Here is a 15,756-nt window from a genome sequence, read left to right as displayed (position 1 = left end):
CTCAGGGATCAAAGCCACACCTGCATTGGCAGGCAGATTCTTTAACACTGTGCCACCTGGGGAAACCCTTGGATTTATTGAGAGGATATCAAATGACTTCATCTTCTCATGATCCTCACCCAGGAATTCACAGAGTAAGTGATTATCACACCAACCAGGAGCAAAACAGATGCTAAAGACCAAAGATCCGGACAAAATGCCCATTCCCGGTGGGCTCCCTGAACTTGAGGACACAAAACGAAAGATTTAACCCAAGAGATGTTGGAAGCAGAATATTAGGAAGTGCCCTGCAGGGTAATTTCTGAGATGGTATATTCTTTTCTGATCGTTTTCTCCTGTGTATTCACGGCATCCTGGGGGCATCTCACCTCAGCAGAATAATGATGCTGTCACTCCGGTTCCCATGGAAACTGAACTGGGACAGAAGGAACAGAAGGCTCTTCAAGGTCATCAGAGCAAGGAGAGTGGAGACAAGGACAGCAAGGAATGAGGGTTCTTCCTCCCTCTCATCTCTGAAACAGGTGGCTCTGTCAGCAACACAACCTTGGGGCCCCAGGCGGCAGTGTGAAGTGGCCCAGGACAGGGCTGGGGGTGGGGGCTGCTCCTCCTGCCTCCTGGTCCAGCCCTGCATCTGGTTTCCAGGAGACAGGAGCTGTGCGCTGCAAGTTTTGGGGATGAATGATCATCCTCATGTGCCCTCCCACACCCTGACTCAGAGTCACTAAGCTTCAAGCACCATATTCATTATCAGATTCAGGAAGAGGTCCTGGAGTTGAGGACTGCCACTCTGAGGATCCCCTGATCAGAAAACTCAGGGACCACAAGGATGCTGAACCATGTTATTCCCGCATGCCTTCTCCCTGAGCTTACCCACATGTCTGTCTGCTGCAGAACTCCCTCAGCCCTTCCTTGCTTAACATCCCAGCCCCAAACTTCACCTTCCTTCTAGCCTTAACAAAAGACCTTTCTGTCTCCCAGTTGCCCAGGCTTCAGAGCAAGGATGGCCATTCCCCTGGAGCTGTTTATCAGGTCTGTCCAGGCCCAGAGTTGGGGAGTGGGAGAACAGGTCACCAAATGTGAGTACCCTGTCCTCGAGTCACGTGAGGCTGGGCGTCCAGGTACAGAACTCAGAGACCCAGTGACTTAATGGGGACAGAGTTTTCTGGCGGTGACGGGCAAAGACAAGTCCATGCAGTCACTGCTCATTTTCATCAGGCTCCAAATTGTGCCAGGCGCCTGCGGCATCACCGTGGGGCTCTGGGTCTCCCATCAGCCCAGGCCCTACCTCCAGACCCCACTGTCTGAAGCCTGAGCATCTCTGAGCTTCCCTGGGAGATCCTTTCTGCTGAAATTGGCTTCTCCTCATTTGCCAGTTCATAAGAGGTTAGAAAAAGTGCAGGATCCAAACAGAAGTGGCCGTGGAAGCACTAGAGCAATAATGGTTATTATTGTTAGGGTTGGTTTATTCCCTCTACAGTTTTCCTTAGCTCACAGGGGAAGAGGTCTATCCACCCAGAGTGAAATTGCAGGACAATCTCTCTTGTCTAGGAGATGCATTTACAAACTCAAAAGCTTAAAAAGGGTTTAGGAGAAGGGCTTGCAGTGGTGGGACTAGCACAGTCAGCAACTAGCCGACCAGCCCTGTGACTTTAAGGACAGCAAGAGCCCGCTGTTTGCACAATTGTAACTTGTGGGTTATCACGATTCTCTAAGGCTGCTTCCAGCTGTAAAATCTTATGCTTCTCTGGAAAGAAATTATATTAATGATTAACATTCAATCCTTCATCAGGGCCCAGGCTTAGAGCTGAAAGCTGCCAGCCTGAACCTAAACTCCCTGCACATCTACCCGGAGACCACACGTCAGCTGCCCAGATGGAGAGCTGTGGAGGGAGCCTCCTGGGGGCTAAAGCGGGGGAAATTCAGGAGGAGGAGGGGAAAGTGGGGAAGGAGATGTGGATGGAGGGGGAGCGGGAGGAAGAGGAGGGGGAAGGTAAGGGACGGGGAGGGAGAGCAGGGGGAAGGGAGAGGAGATGGGGGATGGTAACAATTTTGTGCCCATTTCACAGATGAGGAAAGTGAGGCCTAAAGAAGTGATGGGGGACCTAGAATCATAGCTAGGAGGATGGAGACATGATTTTGACGTCAACAGTTTGGTTTCTGAGTCCACCCCAAGAGGCCCTGCCTGGCCCTGTGGAGTCCCAGCAGGAAACAGACCGCACCTTCCAACAGGGTGATTAGAGGATTTGAGTGACAGGGGAGATCCCAGGATGGCACAGTTTCTGGAGCTGGGTGGGAGTTGGGGGGTCAGGGTGAGGGCAAGGTTACCCGACCCTGGGTGTGGGATGCAACCGCCCAACCCGTGTGCAGGGAGGGCACCCTCATCCCGCCACCAGGCACCCAAATAAAGAAAGAAATAAAAATGTTTTTAAAAATTAAAAATAAACAAAAATAAAAACTGGAGGCAAGACAAGTGATTGCTGTAATACTCCAGGTGAGGGATGATGTGGCTCTGAACTGAGCCACCAGCAGTGGGGCGACAGCTGTATAAGCAGGTCAGCTCTGGAGTTCCCCACTTGAGTGATTCACTCCATAAAGGATAATAAGGATATTTCAAGGGAAATACAGTTTAGAGAGGAAGAGTCTTAATCACTTTAGACATGCTGAATTTGAGGAGCTTGTGTGATACCTCGCAGGGAATAGTCCAGAGGGAAGCTGGATGGAAGTTTGGACTCGGGAGGAAATTCTGAACGAAAGATACAGAGAAGGGGGAAGGAAATCCTTGGCATGGATGTGATTTCTTAGGAAGAGAGTGAGGGCAAATAAAAAACCTGAGGACAAAGTGTTTAGAAATATCAACATCAAAGTTGAGGCAGAAGAAAAGTTGCCTGATGAATGGGACTTTAGGGAAAGTAAAAAGCAAAAAATTTTAATGAAAAAATAAAATTAGAAAAAGTAATTTTTTAATGTCCATTTTAGACCAAATTTAAGGAGACCCTCGGAGAAGGCAATGGCACCCTACTCCAGTACTCTTGCCTGGAAAATCCCATGGACAGAGAAGCCTGGTAGGCTGTAGTCCATGGGGTTGCTAAGAGTTGGACACGACTGAGCAACTTCAGTTAAGGAGACCCTGGTTTGATTCCTGGGTTGGAAAGTTCCCCTAGAGAAGGGATAGGCTATCCACTCCAGTATTCTCGGGCTCCCCTAGTGGCTCAGACAGTAAAGAATCTGCCTACAATGTACGAGACCTGGGTTCGATCCCTGGGTTGGGGAGATTCCCTGGAGGAGGGCATGGCAACTCACTCCAGTATCCTTGCCTGGAGAATCCCATGGACAGAGGAGCCTGGCAGCCTAACAGTCCATAGGGTCATAGAGTCAGACATGACTGAGGGACTAAGCACAACACACAAATTTTAACAAGATGGAATGTCGGGGTAGATAGTGCTCAGTCACTCAGCTGTGTCAGACTCTTTGCTACCCCACAGATTGCAGCCCACCAGGCTCCTCCATTCATGGGATTTTCTGGGAGAGAAAACTGGAGTGGACTGCTACTTCCTTCTCCAGTGATTGATAAATATAAATACAATTCTATTCAAGTAGTATCCCAGGCTATTTAATAAATGAAGTGAGATGAATGCAATAAGCAGAGTCAAATGCTGCCGTTGGGTGTAGGAGGAGAGGACTGAGGATCGAGCTGGTGGGAGGACAGCGTATGACCAAGAAGAGTTCAGGTGATGTGGACACAACTGAACCCTCTTCACTAAGGCTGGACGCAAAGTAAAAAGGCTTTCGGTAAAACTGCCTTCAGTAAGAAATGCCACCAGCCAATTCTTTCAGGCTTGAGTGTAAGAAAAATCAAGAAGCTATTTTGTAAGGAGAGAATGGAAACTAGTTTTCTATACCTCACATGTGAGTGGGGGCCGGAAGGATGTTGGTTTCAGTGTCTCTTGGCTGGGAGCAAAATGGATTTTCCCCTTTCCTTTTTTATGTGTGTGTGTTAGTCACTCAGTCGTGTCCGACTCTGTGACCCCCACGGACTACAGACCACCAAGCTCCTCTGTCCGTGAAATTCTCCAGGCAAGCATAGCGGAGTAGGTTGCCATTTCCTTCTCCGCTTATGTGTATGTTGTTGCTAATAATTCACAAAGTATTTTCCTGTTTATACCTCAGTTCCCCCAAGTAAATGATTAACCATGATTGCACATTAAGTAAAATAAGAACTTAAGCTTGAGAGCTTTACCATGTCCCAGAAGTGGTTCTTAGTGCATTATTTTTTAAGAAAATGTTTTTGTGTTTATCGATTAGGCTGCCTTGGGCCTTAGTTGCAGCATGCTGGATCTTTGCTGCGGTGCGTGGACTCCCAGTTGTGGTATGAAGGTTTAGTTGCTCCGAGGCATGTGGGATCTTAGTTTTCTGACCAGGGATCAAACCCACGATTCCTGCATTTCAAGGTGGATTCTTACCCACTGGACCACCAGGGAAGTACCCTCAGTGCTTGATTGACCTCAGCTCATTTGTTCTGCACAAGCATGTTATAAACTAGGTACACTCATCCTTATTTTATAGAAGCGTGAACAGAGAGCTAGGGAGGTCCAGTGACTTAACGAGAGCCATCCAATGAAGACACCCACAGAAGAATTCATGCCCAGGCAGTCTGTGCCCCATGTCTGTCCCCTTATCTAGCATTTTATACCACTTCTAGTTCATAGGTCCCAGGGACTGTTAATAAATAGAAGCCACTTAGATTACACAGTTACTTTTGATTTTCTCAGAGGGAATCCAAGGTAATCAACAACTAGGAATTGCCATGAGAGTTTCTGATAAATAATCAATGAAACAGAATAACTCATAAATGTTCTCTTTTGCTGTTAGGCTCTATAATATATGTACATTTCATTATATGACCCTATGCATATTTATCACTTTAGATGGTTTTCACCTCTCTGGTTTTAGCTAGATTATAAATTCTCTGAGGCTGAGAAGTACAGACTCCTAATATTCAGAGCTTAGCCCAGGAAAGCAGTGAAAATCTACTGATGCATTTTTAATGAATGATTCAGGTAATGTAGGGGAGCTTGAAAGAGCTTCTTTCAGTCACATAAATATTTTTCAGTTATTTTCCAAATAGCCCGAGTTGGGAAGTCAAAATCTAAAATATGTTTTAGGGCTTGGTATTTTTTAGAAGATATTTTAAATACAATTTTATGACTTCAAGAGAAATGTATCCATAAAGACATAATTCATTTTGAAAGGACCCCATGGAATCTATAGTATTAAGAACTTTTTTAAAAAAAGGAAAAGAATAAAATTTCTTACTTGAGCCAGTTTCTAAATCTACAAGTGAAGGCTGCCTATGGTCCGAAGTTACCACAAACTCTTGAACCAGCATACTGAATGCTCCTCTCTCTCTTTCCATCAAGAATACACTCAAGTACAACCCCTGCCTCCTGGAAATATCTGATGTGAAATGTTAAAGAATAAATACTGGTGACTGGAGCCATTCTGCTGAAAGTCCTAAGAGGGCTTCTGCTCTTGGTAAAGGAGATTCAGTAATTTAAAAGAACAATTCAGCTGAGAACAAATATAAAAGGTAGACAAAAATCTTAAAAAAGCAAACTTCTCTCATATCAGAAACCTGACGCCCAGCTGGTGAGAATGTAACGTGGTACAGCTCCTTTGGAAAAGCATGACAGACAGTTCCTCAAAAAGTTAAGTATCAGGTCACCATGTGACCCAGTGATTTCCACTCCCCAAAGAAGTGAAAAGGTATGCCCACACAAAATCTCCAACATGAATGTCCTTAGTAACACTATTCATAACAGCTAAAAGGTGAATACGACCCAAATGTCCATCAAGAATGTATAAACATTCTTTTCTGGTTACCGCGGTGTAGGGAACCATGAGCAGCAAAGTCTCCCATGACACCCTCTAGGAGGCGGTTTGGGAAGTCCTGCACGGGAACCAGCGCAAGCGCAGAAAGTTTTTGGAGACGGTGGAGCTTCAGATCAACCTGAAGAACTATGACCCTCAGAAGGACGAACGCTTCTTGGGCACCGTCAGGCTTAATTCCACTCCCCGCCCCAAGTTCTCCGAGTGTGTCTTGGGGGACCAGCAGCATTGTGATGAGGCCACGGCTGTGGATATCCCCCACATGGACATCGAGGCACTGAAGAAACTCAACAAGAATAAGAAACTGGCCAAGAAGCTGGCCAAGAAATATGATGCCTTTTTGGCTTCAGAGTCTCTGATCAAGCAGATCCCCCGAATCCTGGGCCCAGGCCTAAATAAGGCTGGCAAGTTCCCTTCCTTGCTGACCCACAGTGAGAACACAGTGGCCAAAGTTGATGAAGTGAAGTCCATGATCAAGTTCCAGATGAAGAAGGTGTTGTGTCTGGCAGTGGCTGTTGGCCACGTGAAGATGACAGATGATGAGCTTGTGTACAACATCCACTTAGCTGTCAACTTCCCAGTGTCATTGCTCAAGAAAAATGGGCAGAATGTCAGGGAATTGTACATTAAGAGCACCATGGGCAAGCCGGAGCGTCTGTACTAAGGCACAGCTTAATAAACCATACTAAACCAAAAAAAAAAAAGAATTTATAAACAAAATGAAGTATTTCCACACAATGTAATCTCATTTGGCCACAACAAGGAATCAAAGACTGATAGATGATCCAACATGGATGAACTTTATAAGCATACTATGATGCTAGAGACAAAAGATCTTGTATTATGTGATTCCACTTATATGAAATGTCATAATAAGCATTTCATAGAGACAGAAAGTAGATTAATGGGTGCTTAGTGTCAAGGGAATTTGTAGGTGATGAAGGATACAGGGCTTCTTTCTGAGGTGGTGAAAATGTTCTAAAATTGATTGTGATAATAGTTGCATAATTCTATGAATATAGTAAAAACCACCTAATCGTACACTTTAAATGGGTGAATTGTATTACATGTGAATTGTATCTCAATAAAGGTATTAACAGAAAAAACAAACAGAAAAACTGCTCTCAAAGGCACTGTTAGCTGTTGGTAGTAAGTTAACAAGATCACGATGAGTTACTGGGAGAAGACCTAGGACAGAGCAGAAGCCCAGAGAGGTAAACGTGGCATTTGGGGCCACTTCCCCTTTTGGAGTATGTGCTGGTTCTACAGGAACTGGCTGAAGGGCGCATTGCTGGGCTTACTGCCCCTGAGTGGGAGTGTGAGCTCATCAGAGTACGGATGAACTGGATATAGGAGAGTGACCTGATGAAGCCAGTTCTCCTTAGGCTGGGAAAGTCTGCCCTCAGAGCAAACTGAATATATCAGATTGTTCTTAGGGGGACTTCAGTTCAGCTTCAAGCTCTCTCCATGTCTGGAGCTGGGTTCGGAAACTTCAATTGTTGGCATCCCTAGATACATAGCAGAAATGAGCATAAATCCCTTCTGGAGGAAGGTGATAACTAGTCCGCAAGTTATTTTAGCAAACAATTTTTTAGAAAGAATCAGTTCAGTTGCTCAGTTGTGTCTGACTCTTTGCAACCCAATGGACGGCAGCACACCAGGCTTCCCTATCCATCCACCAACTCCTGGAGCTTGCTTAAACTCATATCCATCAAGTCTGTGATAACAAGAAATAACTAGCACACAAGAAGAAAACAAGCTAAGAGGAAAAAAAAAATAGGCTATAGAAACAGACCTAGAGGGACTACAGAAATAGGAGTTATTTGACACAGACTTTAAAATATCTATGCCTGTGACCCAGCAATCCCATAATGGGGCACATACACAGAGAAAATATGATTCAAAAAGACACATGCACCACGATGTTCACTGCAGCACTATTTATAATAGTGAGAACATGGAAGCAACCTAAATGTCCATTGACAGATGAATGGATAAAGAAGGTGTGGTACACGTATACAATGGAATATTACGCAGCCATAAAAATGAATAAAACTGGGTCATTTGTAGAGACATCATACAGATACCATCATACAGAGTGAAGTGAGTCAGAAAAGGAAAAACAAATTCCATGTATTAACACGTATATGTGAAATCTAGAAAAATGGCACAGATCATCTTATTTGCAAAGCAAAAATAGAGATACAGACATGAGAACAAATGTCTGGATACCAGGGGGAAGGGGTGGGTAGTGGTGGAATCGAGAGGTTGGGACTGACACATATTCACTATTGATACCATGTGTAAAATACATAGGGGCTTCTCTGGTGGACCAAATGGTAAAGAATATGCTTGTAATGCAGGAGGCCCAGGTTGGATCCCTGGGTCAGGAAGATCCCCCAGAGAAGGGAATAGAGGGCTGTCTACTCCAGTATTCTTGCCTGGAGAATTCCACAGATGAAGGAGCCAGTGGGCTACAGTCCTTGGGGTCACAGGGTCGGACACGACCAAATGAACAAGCAACACACACAAAAAATAGGTAATAACTGAGAAGCTACAGTATAACCCAGGGAGTTCTACTCAAAGCTCTGTGGTGACACAAACAGGAAGGACATTCAAAAAAGAGGGAATATATGTGTATGTTTAGCTGATTTTTCTCTGGTGGCTCAGTGGTTTAGAATCTGCCTGCCAGTGCAGGAGATGTGCTTTCCATACCTGGGTCATGAAGATCGCCTGGAGGAGGAAATGGCAACCCACGCCAGTGTTCTTGCCTGGAAGAATCCCACGGACAGAGGAGCCTGGCAGGCTACAGTCCATGGGTCAGAGTCAGACACAACTGAGCATGCACACAGGGTACACAGCTGATTGCTTACAGTAGAAATTAACATAATATTGTAAAGCAACTATGAAAGTGAAAGTCGCTCAGTCATGTCCAACTCTTTGCAACCCCATGGACTATACAGTCCATGGAATTCTCCAGGCCAGGATACTGGAGTGCGTAGCCTTTTTCCTTCGCCAGGGGATCTTCCCAACCCAGGGATCGAACCCAGGTCTCCCAAATTGCAGGTGGATTCTTTACCAGCTAAGACTCTAGAGAAGACCAAGAATACTGGAGTGGGTAGCCTATCCCTTCTCCAGCTGATCTTCCTGACCCAGGAATCAAACTGGGGTCTCCTGCATTTCAGGCAAATTCTTTACCAGCTGACTTACCAGGGAAGCCGAAAAAGTAACTAAACCCCAATAAAAATTAAGAAAATAAATTTTAAAAAGATCCCACATAGAAGTTCAAAGATACAGTAATGAATGAGCAATGGAAATGATAAATGAGTGAATCTAAACAACTATCTAAACATTTGATTTATAATAAATACAGAACTGATTAACTTTGGGAACAGGAAACTTTTCTCAATAATTGGTGTTAGACAATTATATCCATATAGAAAAAAATGCTAAATGACCCCATATCAAATTATATGGAAAAATCAATTCAGCTATATTGTGAGTTACAGTATAAAAGGTAAAACAAATAAAATTTCTAAATTTGTGACCTCATGGAATGGAATGACTTTTTAAATAGGACATAAAATTCACCAACAATAAATGAAAAATTGATAAACCTTACTACATAAAATCAAGACTTTATTCCTCAAAATATATCATTAAGAGAGTGAAACAAGCCACAGACATGGCTCTTGGCCCCATGGAACTGTTGGGCTTGGGAAAGCTAGAACCACCTGTTCTAAATCACACTTATGTTTCTAGCCCTTTGTAAACCTAAAAGCTTAATTCAGGATGGGAAAGTCTGCAAACTTTGTTCCCTAATCCAAACCCTAAGAAGACTGGGAGTATATGGTGGGTTAAGTTGGGGGCTGCTCCGAATCTCGGTTTGGAGGCTGTCTTTTCACTTAGGCTAAGAGAAACAATGAAGGAAGCCGCACACACGTGGATTGTAAAGTGCCCTTGCTTTTTCCTTCCGTGTGAGGCTAGGTGAGCCCCCGACAGGCCAGGGAGTGGTGGTCAGAGAGGGTTGGTTCTAGAATGAGCCTGGGGGATGACAGCTCTCCAAGAACGATGGCGTCTAAATCATGGATGAAACTGATTCTTCTGGGGAGTTCCTTTCAAAAATGCAGGTTCTTACGGTTGCTGGCAGAGGTGGTGGGAAGGATGAGGGAAGGGATAGGTAGGGAGTTTGGAATGGACATGTACACACTGCTGTATGTAAAATGGATAACAAACAAAGCCTTACTATATCACACTGGGAACTCTGCTCAGTGCTTTGTGGTAACCTGGATGGAACAGGGGTTTGGAAAGAATGGACCCATGTATATATATGGCTGAGTCCCTTCACTGTTCACCTGAAACCATAACAACATTGTTAATCAGCTATTGTTGTTCAGTCACTAAGTCGTGTCCAACTCTGTGGCCCCATGGACAGCAACATGCCAGGCTCCTCTGTCCTCCACCATCTCCTGGAGTTTACTAAAACTCATGTCCATTAAGTCAGTGATGCCCTGTCACCCTTCTCCTCCTGCCCTCAATCTTTCCCAGCCTCAGGGGTTTTCCCGCTATACCCAATCAAAAATAAAAAGTTAAAAAAAAAGTTCTCTGGCCATCAAAGAGACAATTCATTTAGTGGTGCATAGAAATCTATATTTTTAAAAAAATTCGGCAGGGAATTCTGATGTTGTGTCCAGGTTTGGAAACTCTGCTGAAGCTCAGAAACCCTTCCAGGACTTAGCCTATGAAAATGGAGACGTCTGTCTCCAAACGTTTATGCCATTTCCTAAAAGTAGCAATAAACAATATCTGAGGATTGAAAACCACGAAATCATCCTTAGAAATGATCAAGTCTCTTAATGAAAGCAACCTCTCCCTAGCGTTCTTGGGACAGAGGGCATTTTCATCCCAGTGCTGTGTGTCACAGCTACAGTCTTACCCTCCTGTTCTCATGGCTGGCTCTTCATATCAGCTCCCCAGTCTCTGAGGCCGGGTCCGTGCCCTTGAAGTGCCCTTGTGGAAGTGGGTGAGAAGAGAAGAGAGAGAAAGCAGCCCAGGGAGCATCCAGAGGTCCCAGCCGCCCTGGTTCACACACAGGACACTTTCGAGGAATCAGCGCATCACCAGCGCCATCTGGTGGCTTCTTTGAAATCCTGCTCTCCAGGCCCTGGGAAGATCAGGTCTCAGCGTCTAGAGATGCCTACTGGTTACAAAGGCAGCTCTTCCCCGCAGGACTGTGCGTGGGCAAAACAGTTTTCTACAGTTATTGTTTCTATAGACCCCTTTCTTTCTTTTTTTAAATTTTATTTTAATTGTAGGGTAATTTCTTTAGAAGGTTGTGTAGGTTTCTGCTGTACAGAATAGCGTGAATAGCGTGAATCAGTTGTAAGTTGTAAGTATACATATGTCCCCTCCCTCTTGAATCTCCCTCCCTCCCTCCATCCCACCCACCTAAGTCATCACAGGGCATTGAACTTAGCTCCTTGTGTTATATAGCAGCTTCTCATTAGCTATCTTACACATAGTGTGTATGTCTCAATGCTACTTTCTCAATTTGTCCCACCCTCTCCTTCCCCTGCTGTATCCATAAGTCTGTTCTCTATTCCTGCCCTGTAAATAAGTTTATCAGTATTATTTTTCTAGATCCTATATATATATGCATTCATATACAATATTTATTTTTCTCTGATTGACTTCACTCTGTATAGCAGACTCTAGTTTCATCCATCTCAGTTCAACTGACTCAAATTCATTCCTTTTAAAGGCTGAATAATATTCCACCATGGCTTCCCTGATAGCTGAGTTGGTAAAGAATCAGCCTGCAATGCAAGAGACACCAGTTCTATTCCTGGGTTGGGAAGATCTGCTGGAGAAGGGATAGTCTACCCACTCCAGTATTCTTGGGCTTCCCTTGTGGTTCAGCTGGTAAAGAATCCGCCTGTAATTCGGGAGACCTGGGTTCAGTCCCTGGGTTGGGAAGATCCCCTGGTGAAGGGAAAGGCTACCCACTCCAGTATCCTGGCCTGGAGAATTCCATGGACTGTATAGTCCGTGGGGTTGCAAAGAGTCGGACACGACTGAGCGACTTTCACTTTTCCACCATATATATGCACAACTTCTCTATCCCTTCTTCTGTGGTTGGACATGTAGTTTGCTTCCACGTCCTGGCTATTGTACATAGTGCTGTAATGGACATTGGGGGTACATGTGTCTTTTTGAATTGTGGTTTCCTTAGGGTATATGCCCAGTAGTGGGATTGCTGGGTCATATGGTAGTCTCTTTAACATTTTCCATTCATTCATTCAACAAGCCTATTTGCATGCAGACTATGTGTCAAGGAATTGTAGGGCTTAGAAATCAGTGAAGGGATGCAGACAATTAGTAGGCAAAATTACAAACCATTTCTGAATAAGTGCTATTTAGAGAATTAAGAGGGTGAGGGGATCAAGTCGTCTTGAACTGGGTCATCAAGGAAGGCTCTCTGATGGAGTGAGAACCCGATGAAGAGAAATAGCCTCCCGTGAGAAGGGCATCCTCGGCTGAGTGTACGGCTTGGGCAGGGAACCTGGGCTCAGGGCAGAAAGCCAAGCCTTTCTGCACTACCAGTCTCTCTCTGAAGTTTCCTTTTAACCACCATGTTACGTCTTGCATCTATCTCTACCGGTCAAGATTCTCTTCCTGCAAGATACATGTCAACTATGTGAAACCCTCCAGTTTTACAGAAAGGTTGACCCAACTGATTAAATTCTTAATGATATAACAGAACCCTCTCTTCCTTAATTCTGCAGTTTTGCACCATCCCATAATACAAAGCCTGGACAGCTTTTAGTGGGTAATTGCTCTCCTGCTCTGCCCTTTAGGGACATTATCTGCTTTAGTTCTCACAGCAACCCCAAGTGGTAGGTACTATTATTATTATTCCCATTTTATTGATGAGAAAGCCATGGCTTAGTATGAATTTTAGAAAGGCTTAGTAGTTAAGGGTTTCAGAATTTGTAGCAGTTAGGATTCAATTACTCAACTCTAAAGTCTGCTTTTATTAGAGCATGAGCTTGTCAGGAGTACCTGGGTCTGACTCTCAGCTCCCTCAGTCTTCACTAGCCGTATATGACAGTGGTGATGGGTTTAACCTCTGTGCGTCTTGGCTTTGTCTGTAAACTAATGGGGGACAGATTGGTTCATAGACGTACAAGGCTTACAGCAGCGACTGGTACTGTAGTATGTAGTAAGCGCAGTGTCACCATGGGCTGTTCCAAACACTTCTATACTATTGCCCACAGTTGATAAAATACACGAAACTGAAGAGTCAAGTATGTGGATTATGTGCTGGTAGTTCTTGTAAATGTTTTGAGAAAGGCAGGCAGATCACTTGGTTCTAAGGGTTATTTCTGTTATCCCTTAATACAGTGACTTGACTGTGTGAATAGCAATATGCATGAACTACACTTCCTAACAGCTTGAATATTTCATGAATGAGACTTGACTGTGTAACTGTATGATAGGAGGCGATGGTACAGACCTTGACTATGTAAGTGTATTTGCTGGTGCAGGTTTGTAATAGGAGACAATGACACAGATCTTGATTATGTAGGTGTACAATGGGAGACAATGTTATGAACAGTCGTGAGCATCTTACCAGTTTTAGAGAATTTTTTTTTTCTGTATTGCTTGTCAGGTCAATTAGACCTAATTTTTCTATCTTTCTTTGCTATAAATAATTGAACCTGGGCTTAATATTTATTCACAGGGATAGAGAAATTAATGATAAACTTCTGGAATCACTAGAGATGGGGAACCATGGTGTGAATGAGAAAAAGTGGCAAAGCTCTAGAAACTAGAACCAGTTTCCCTCTGACAGGGGCCCATTCCATCTGCTGTCAAGTACTTCTCAACCACCTGTACTAGAATCACCCAATGGTGGTTAAAACTGTAGATTCCTGGGTCTGACCCCAGACCCACCACTGTCTGGTGGTTGCCCAAGGAGTCTTATGCTTTATATGGAGTCTAAAGTTTGAGAAGTATCTGCCCAGTTTAAAGCATGAACATGTGGCTGAGAAATCTCAGGATGTTTTGCAAGATGTTTTCAGGAAATGGATAAAAGGGCACTAACTGAATGGCTGTGTGACAGCTTAAGTTATGTGTCTGGCACTCCTTTCTCTCTTCCCCCTGGAGTTCATGGAGGAGCTGGATGTCTTCTGTGGGTCAGCATTCCTCTCTGCGGAGCTGTTAGCATGGAAAATGCCGTTGTGTCTAATCATTTTGCTTTCTCACAAAAGGTCAAATGTAGGGAGAGTCTGTTTTATTCTCCCTTCTAAGCATCTTACACAATAATCTCACCTTCTGAAACTTGGCTACCCAAGTACCTTATTAGGAGAAAAGAATCAGAGGCTCTAAGTAACGAAACACAGATGATGCAAAGCCCCAGTCTTTCAGAATTTGGCTCACCATTTTGACAAGCTTATTTATTTTGAATGGTTATTTAGAGGAAGTCTGACAGGTAGCATGTAGACAACGGCAGGAAGTAACGTCAGAAAGGAGGATTTAGGAAATAAAAAAAAAAACACAAGACCGTGATAGGACTCTTTTATGTATAGACTGGCATGATAGAGCATTTGGTATGCGTAGAAGCAAACACTTTTTATCTGTGTGTCCCGACCATATCACTATCTTATGGGACAGTGATCCACAGGTGTAAATGAGGAGTCCTTAGGTATACTAATAGCAAAAGAAGTTTGTGGCTTGAAATATATTCTGGAAATACTATCATTAACTAAAATATTTAAAATAACAATTAAATCTCAATTTTCTTTTTAAGACAGACATTCTCAATTATGCAATTATGTGAGAAACACGGCAACTAAAATGTCTTATTTCGGGTGGTTGCAGGTACTCGAAGTTTTAATGTAACAGGGAGTCAACATTACTATAGTGTGCCCTTTTCCTGTAGAACCACAAAAGAAAATTTCAAACACCACCAATGTACTTACCACTGATTTCTCAGTGATAAGTAAATATACATTTTAAGAGGAAGGCACTCTATTCTCATCAGCATGAAGGAAATTTGGTAACTGTTGGTATGGAACTGAGAACTTCAGGAAATTAAGGACAGTGGAAGACCCCGTGGAGATGTCATCTATGTCTTTTATCCCCTCTGAGTAGCAGTCTCCATGGGAACATGTGTTCAGGCTGGAAATGTTTACTGGAAGCAGATGTCACACCTTGCTTCCGGTCTGCAGTGTGACAGCAGGTACACAGAACGTGGAGGGCACGCCAGGGTCACCTGTACTAAACAGGTGACTTTCCTTCCGTATGACTGGCAAAAAAGTGACAAGCCCTAATATTTTAGGATGAAGAATGATTTACCATTCCTAATAGGAAAACTAGAATCTCAATAGCTTGAACTGGGTTTGTTTTTTCCTTCCAAAATTTCTGGTTGATATAGAAGCATTTGAGAACTTTGGCACAGGAATGCGTCTGGACCCCCACCTGGCAGCTGGGTGACTGACAGCATTTGACACATTGGAATGCTTCATCTTTATCCACACACCAGCTGGAAACAGGTGACCAAGTGTAGGAGATTGTTTTCTGGTCATTTCACTCCACCAAGTACACAGGATGTCCCAGATGCTTTGTGGGAATCTTGAGAAGCATGGCTGTATACAGAACCCCCTTCTGGAGAACCCTAAGAAGCTAGTTCACCTTCCTGTGAACCCTAAGCTTGGGAGCCAGGAGGCAGCCCAATGCAGAGGCCTGTAGGCAGCCTGACAAGCAGCAGGTCTGCTCAGACCCTGCAGTACAGGCCAAGGTCTGCAGTTCTAAAGAGACTGGGGAAAAATTCAGCCAGGCAGCCTACTGTGAAAGATGAAAACAGGA

General features: G+C 44.0%; 1 pseudogene; it reads left to right on the top strand.

Moving 5' to 3' along the window:
* Nucleotides 1-5,896: 5,896 nt before the first annotated feature.
* LOC129548470 (large ribosomal subunit protein uL1 pseudogene) lies at nt 5,897-6,550 on the top strand (annotated as a pseudogene).
* The last annotated feature ends 9,206 nt before the right edge of the window (nt 6,551-15,756 follow it).

This window comes from Moschus berezovskii, chromosome 25 (assembly GCF_049115385.1).
Source record: "Moschus berezovskii isolate FMDL1 chromosome 25, NW_MosBer_1.0, whole genome shotgun sequence".
In the NCBI taxonomy this organism is placed as follows: Eukaryota; Metazoa; Chordata; class Mammalia; order Artiodactyla; family Moschidae; genus Moschus; species Moschus berezovskii.
This window is presented reverse-complemented; position numbering and strand designations above follow the sequence as displayed.